Source organism: Microtus ochrogaster (genome assembly GCF_000317375.1).
Source record: "Microtus ochrogaster isolate Prairie Vole_2 chromosome 14 unlocalized genomic scaffold, MicOch1.0 chr14_random_2, whole genome shotgun sequence".
Classification (NCBI taxonomy): domain Eukaryota; kingdom Metazoa; phylum Chordata; class Mammalia; order Rodentia; family Cricetidae; genus Microtus; species Microtus ochrogaster.
The window spans coordinates 9,844,989-9,851,864 of NW_004949097.1; positions in this window are offsets into that span (position 1 = coordinate 9,844,989).

Sequence of the window (6,876 nt, forward strand, 5' to 3'; positions counted from 1 at the left end):
CCCCTCCTCCTCCCCCTCCTCCTCCTCCTCCTCCTCCTCCTTCTTCATATTCTTCTTCCTTTTCTGGTATACCTCGTGAGGCTTTAAGGGTGAGGATAAGAAGAATTCCAGGTGTGGGTCAGAACAGTGACTGAAGTTCCTAATGTTAGCTTATGACAGAGACTTTATTTTTTTTTTCTCCCTTAAAACGCAGAGAAATTTGTTCATTCACAAATCTTACTGTCCTCTGGAAAATGCATCTCCATTCCTCTCTCCTGGCATACTCTCTCACCCTTCTGTCCTGATGAAATAAATGGATTTCTGTTGCCTGCCATCAGTGAGAGCCTTTGAAAGAGACCCTGAGCCAGGAGTGAATCTGGTTTGGCTTTTCAGTTCTGCCTCAATGAGTATAGTGACCTTGAACCAACAATTGGAGTTCCTAGCCTTCTTCATTTGCATTTGGGGTATTCACACAAATCTTACCTGAGAGGAGCCGGGTAAGGACAGGGATTCTAGTATGCTTCATAACGTTAGTTATTAGGGTCATGAAGTTGTAGTCCCCGGGTTGTCGCACCAGGTTCGCGTGCCTGTCTCACACACAGACCTGCTGACATGTGTTAGAACTGTCTAGACCAAATATTAAAAGAGCCTAGAGCAAACCAAGTCAGCAAAAAGAAGATTGATGGTTTTATTTCTTCTTCCAGAAGATTTTGAAGGCTCAAGAACTGCATAGAGGCTCCTCATTTCTTCCACTAAGTTAACATCGGGGTCCCATAATTTAGTGTAATGATTGCTGTCTGATGCTGTGTATACAAACACATATATTGTCTGCTGATGATAAGTTGGTGCATTTTCAAGAGTCATTTTGACTGTACAATTTTTACCTTACACGTTTAACTGGGAACTTATTTCTTCCTGAGATTTGACGCCCGTGTGTCGTCGGCATCACGTGTGTTAAAGTCGGCAAGAGGAGACCTTTCATATGATGGGTTTTCCCTAGAAGGATGCAAATGCATTTACGAGACCTACATCAGCAGTGGCTGGGGAGGGCGAAGTGCTCACACTTGTTCACATGCATCGTAGTTTTCTAAGAGTGGAGGTGCTGGGATCCTATATACAGCTTTTCACAAGCACTGAGCTTCTCCCTCTAACAGCATGGATGCATTATTAAAGATTTCTTCTTGTTTGTGTGCACGTGTGTATGCATGTGTACGTGTGTATGTGTGTGTGTGCATGTGTGTGCGTGTGTCGAAGAAGAGGTCAGAGTCCCTGGAGCTGGAGCTACATGTGGTCGAGGTTGTCCCATGTGGGTTTTGGGAACTGAACTCAGGTCCTCTGGCAGAGCTTCAAGTGTTCTTAACTGCTGAGCCATCTCTCCAGTCCGTATTTTAACCATACCTACCTCCCCATTCTTTCTAGGTTTGTACTCACTGTGCAGGTGAGAGAAATCTAAACCAGGCCGCCAAAGTCCAAGCTGAGCCTTCCCCTCTAAGAAACCAAACTCTGTGTGTCTAAGGCTTTCATTTTCCGCAGCCCGGCAGGCTCGCTTTGTTTTGCGAGAGTGGGCAGTTCACTTTTCTGATGCTAGGGAGCTATGCCAGCCATTTATGTCTTCTCAAAGCAGGTTTTGAAATGGGCAAGAGAAGATAAGTCATGGATATACAGGCAGAAAATGGAGAGTTCTCCGGGGGTGGGGAATAAAGCGAATGAGGTTGGAAGTTCTTGGGTGTCTCCCTCCCCACCACGCCCCGTAGAGCTGCTTCCCCTGGTGATGCCATTTGTCTTTAAAAAGAAGTTCTATTCAACAGAGGTGACAAAACTGGTCTGCTGCTGGCTAGCTGGTAATGCTCAGGTTTTGTGTGTGTGTGCCGCCCAAATGGGACGCTGAGAAGAGCAGCGGTGAGAATTAATCTTCAGAGAGCCTGGGAGAGAAGGAGAAAGATAACACAAGACACGCGCTCGATGGACGTGTTCCTTCCGCAGTTCCTGCTTTAAACCTGCCTCTTTAGACAAAGGCACGTGAGCTGGACCATTCTTTGCTGAATATTCCTGGACACGGATGCAGTGCGTGAAGCCAAATGTTAGCTGTTCTATGTAGAAACATTAGAGTTTCTTTCTTCCTGATGGGAGTCCTGAGGACAGACGCTGCTGCCATAGAAACCTCCAGCCATTCTCCTGGGAGCCTGACCTCTGCACTCCAGGCTCGCAAGGAAGAAAGATAGTAGCACGGATCTCCTAGCCTTAGCCAAGCAGTTCTAGCAACTCGCAAAAGTTGCAGTGGAAACTCAGACAGATCTGAGCAGCGAACACAGAAAGAATTAAAAATGGATAATTTCTAGATTCTTTGCTATGATCTTTGTCAACACGAGATGCAGCACACTGGAGTTTAACTCTCTGCTAGTAGGATAAAAATAAACGCTTTAACCTTTTAAGTGCTGGTAATTTGAAAGAGGCTTGCTGTTTTTAGTTTGAGCACAAGAGCCTCTGGAAAGCTCAGAGGATAGAAATGGCTAACTAAATTTGGAACCTCAAAAAGGTCAGAGTAAATCTGGTGTTATCCCGTTCCCCCTTTCTGCAGAATGCATGCTACATATTTCAAAATTGTGAAAAAGATTGTAAAAAGGACAAGTGATGACAAAACTTGAACTGTGAAACATTGTTACGGGAAAAGATAAAAAAAGAACAGAATGTCTCAGGCTGACGATTGTAGCAGATCTTCAAAGCGGAGTACTCATCCATTGTTCCTGGCTTGCCCTGGCTGATGGAAGAGGCAGCGGGACCATCATAGAGTGCTTGGTCCTGTTTTCTACTTTCTGGTAAGCTGGGAGCCATGGATGTCATAAATTTCCACTTCTCCTGCTGCTTGGCAAGACTTAGGCTCCTCCCTCCAGCTCCAGTCTTAATAACTAACAATGCCCCTGAAGCTGTGTTCTTCTCTGAACTTATAAGGACCATTGCTTTAAAATGATGGCCTGGCAAGAGAAAGGTTCTCCCAGCCTGTTTCTTGAGGTAATACTTGCTTTTGTCTGGTACACACAAAAAGAATAGGGGGAGATGGTTTCTTAAGTTTTAAAATCTAAGTAGGCTGTTCAAACATGAGGAGGTGGGCTAAGCCGAGCAGCCTTTGGTTACGTGTGTAAATGCTCACTTGTTTAAAGGGTGCAAGTGAGGCAGGGGTCACAACTTTGACGTGGGTTCTGAAGGACAGAGGGGGTGCATCATGCTGGTTCGCCAGCTCTTCCCGGGATGAAGTCTATCCTGCCCTGAGCAAGGGAAACCAAGAGCAGATCCCCGCTGTCTCCTGGGATGTGCTTGCTCTGCTAGTGCCTAGTCTGTCCCTCTGTTCTTGCTGCTGCCCGTGCTTGGGGTACTTTCCCGAGCATTCTGGTCCACTCCTCAGTCCCCTCCCTCCAGGGTCTGCGTCAGAGCCAATGCTGGCCCACTGTGTGCTGTAGTCATTTGCTTATACATCCCTTTTCTGCACCCCATCCCGAGTCCCTCGGAGCTAGGGCTGCTCGTTTATTTACTTTCTGATGTCATATTCTTAGGAGGACTCCGTGCACATGTCCTGGTGTAAATCAGATTATCCGCACAGGCAAACAGTATCTCCAGAAGCTGGGCGACCCAGTTCATTGCCCTTGTTGCTATGACCATTTGGTTGTTTATAAAGACTTCTCCCCTTCTGCCCCTCCTTAGACTCAACAAGGTTGCTTTCACTCATCACCACTAGGCAAATGATGGAGCTCAAAGAACCACTGAAATGTGGCCACAGATAGCCGTCCTGCGTGGGTTCTACTTCATGTCTCTTGGTTATTTATCCAAAGTGGATGGAACCCAGCAAATGACAGTGTGGTGTCTCTGGACCTGGCGAGCTCCGGCAGTGGGATTTCCTGTCTGCTTCAGGCGGCCTTCCTTCTCCTCAAGCAAAGGGTGGCTCCCAGAAGCGCTTCCTTAGCGGCATAAAAGCCCAGCTACGGAGCTAGATGTTTCCTGTGGTACAGACATCCAGGCCCCTGACTGATGTTTCCCTGTGGGCAGCCCCCTGTGCCCCGGGAACTCAACTGATTCTAGCTGCCTCTCTGTACTTTACCTAATGAGCTGGCAAACTGGTTTTATCTTAGTGGGCTTTCCTTGGGCTCAGTAAAAGGGATGATTTAATTACCTTTATTATTTTTCAAATGAGAGGTCCCCATGCTGCTTCTTCTGCAGGAGTGCCTTTTGATTTCTACCACAGGGCATTCAAATTGCTTCAGTTTCTTATGCATTTGGCATTAAAAAAATTCTCAGATTCACCTGTTTTTTTTTTTTAATGCAATCTTTGGCAACACAGAAATTTTTCCATTTGAAATCAAAGTCAGGAAATGCTGTTAGGATTGCTCACTTCTCAGAAGACTTGGGTACACGCCTGGCCAGCGGCTGCATGGCTGTCATGGCAATAGGTTTCACTAACTGGAAATTATTGTCATGGCAGTCACTATAATTCTCTTATTCCTCATTCCAAGGCTCATCCCTACCACAGATTTGGAAGGATGATTATAAAAGGAAATAAAAAAGATTCGTTTTGAAATGAAATTGTGTAGGAGATGTAACCAGAGTGATCAAAGGATTCCAGGCTTATCTGAAGCCATGGCAGGACAGCCCCTTCCAGTCTTCACAATGCCCACCATTGGAGACTTTGTTGGACAAAGCATTAACTGCAGTCTTGCCACTACCAAGTGTTCTAGATGTATCCGTGTAGTCTATAATTAATGCACCCGTGGAGCTGCACAAAGGACTTCATACACTGTCCGTTGTAGGAGAACAGCTGGGACAGAATCCTCATGGCAGACGCTGCCCAGGACAAGCCCAGAAAGGCCAGGGCCTATCTAGAAGGCTTAACCCCTTCCAGCATGGACCTGCTAGATTGAGATTTCTTTAGAGAGAGCAGTGCTTTGCTCTGTGAAAGGGATAGAGCGGATGCGGCGAGGGCTGTAAGGAGGGAAGGGAGCTCGGTGCCTGGGCACTGGTTACAGTTGATGGAAAATTAATGACAGTGTGGAAGGGACATGGAGACTACTGAGCTGGGGCACAGGTAAAGGGCACTGGGTCTGGGGAACCGGACAAGTTTCTAAAAATAAAAACTGCTTTATCCCAATGCATTTCCTGCCAATTTGTATTTAGATGGGTCATTTTGTGAATTTGCATGGACCATCCAGAGAAATGTAAGCCACAATAAATTTTTACAGATAAGTTTAGTTTTAGCTTTGATGTTCAGTCTTGGGCTAGGACTTCACAAATGCTGCTCTTCATGAATTACCTTAGAACCCTTGTTTGAGGCACCCGAAGTGAATGCCTCCTCGTGTTGCATCTACCTTGTGTAGAGTAGCTCGAATGTTGCCATCTTATTCTTGCGTACACAGGCAGCCCTGACACTGTGGTATTTCTAGTGCAGGCTGAATGCTGGCGGAAACGTCAGCCTCCTGATGTACTCGGTCAGTGTGGTTTCAGAGCCTCTAGTCTTCAAGGGCCACATCTTGGGCTCATGTCGTATGCGCACTCTTTCTCCACCCTGTACTCTGGGGATCATCACGCTGGTAGTTCTTAATCCATCTCCCTGCATAGGGCACCATTCCCAGTCCTCCCCGTGCCTGTATTACTAGTATATTCCAATCTCAGCTCCAATGGCTCTTTTCTTTCTCTAGAAAGCCTTTTCCAAAACCCTTCATCCCTGATGTGTGCCCTTAGGTACTTCTCTCATTCCCGAATACCTGAATAAGACTGAATACCTGACACAGGGCCATCAGAAGCCTCTTAAAGGATAAAGGGTCCCTTGACCTTGACTCCTAGCTTGAAGGTAGCAAGGTGGGGAAGGTAGGGTGCTGGAAACAGCTCAGACCGTGGTAGCAGGGGTAGAAGGCTGCTTTCTCACATCTGGGTAAGTCAAGAATCAGAGCGCAGACAAGAAGCAAAGCCAGTGCAAACCCCAAGGCCCATCCACAATGACCCACCTTCTTCAGTAAGGCTCCACTTTTTAAAGGTCTCCCAAACTCTCAGAACATCGCCACCAGCTGGGAACCAGCTGTCCAAGTCCAAATGCCACCCTTCAAGACTTACTGTTTTCAATCATTTACCACACTTAACACAGTTGGAGCTTGCTTTACTTGTGCGGGTATTATCTGCTTGTCTGTAAGAAGGCATGTTCTCTGAAGGTGTGGATTTATTTTATTTTTCTTATGCTGGCCATCCATTCCAAGTCCTCCCATTTAAGATAAAGCTTGCTTTCTTAGAGACCCTAAATAATTATAGAACATAGAATTATAGAATATAGACTGCAGGATCAAGGAACAAGGAAATGTCACTCCAGTTCCTAGGGTAGAATGACATTCAGAGCAGCAGAAATCAGTTCATGAACATGTCAGCTCCTCATTAGACATGGGATAGACTTGAATCTTGATTTTGAAAATTCAAACAAATTCATAGGGGAGTAGGGGAGGGATGAGAGAAGAGGGAATGACATGAAATTTGCAGCGAGGTGGGCACAAACAATAGTAATATAAATAATGGTTACATTCAACAAGCGTTTCTGGAGCCTCTGCTAGGTAAGGATTGGCGTCCACACGGCTGACTCAGATGTTTTGCTCCATAGTATATAGAAATTCCATTTTTGTACTTAGAATGTAGGTTCCTGGTCCAAAGACAAAGTGTGTGTTCACCTTATCTGTAGGCTCCACCCCATTCTAGGAGATGAGGCTGCTACCATGCCGAAGAGCCTGATGGCGCTTTCAGCCTAGCGGAGGAGGCAAAGCCCAGAATCCTGAGGTGAGGCTGACCCGGGAGTCTGCTCTGCAGGTCTTAGCTTATCTTTGTGTGCAATCCCACTGACTGTCCTACGAGTCCCAGGGAGTGGAGAACGTGTTT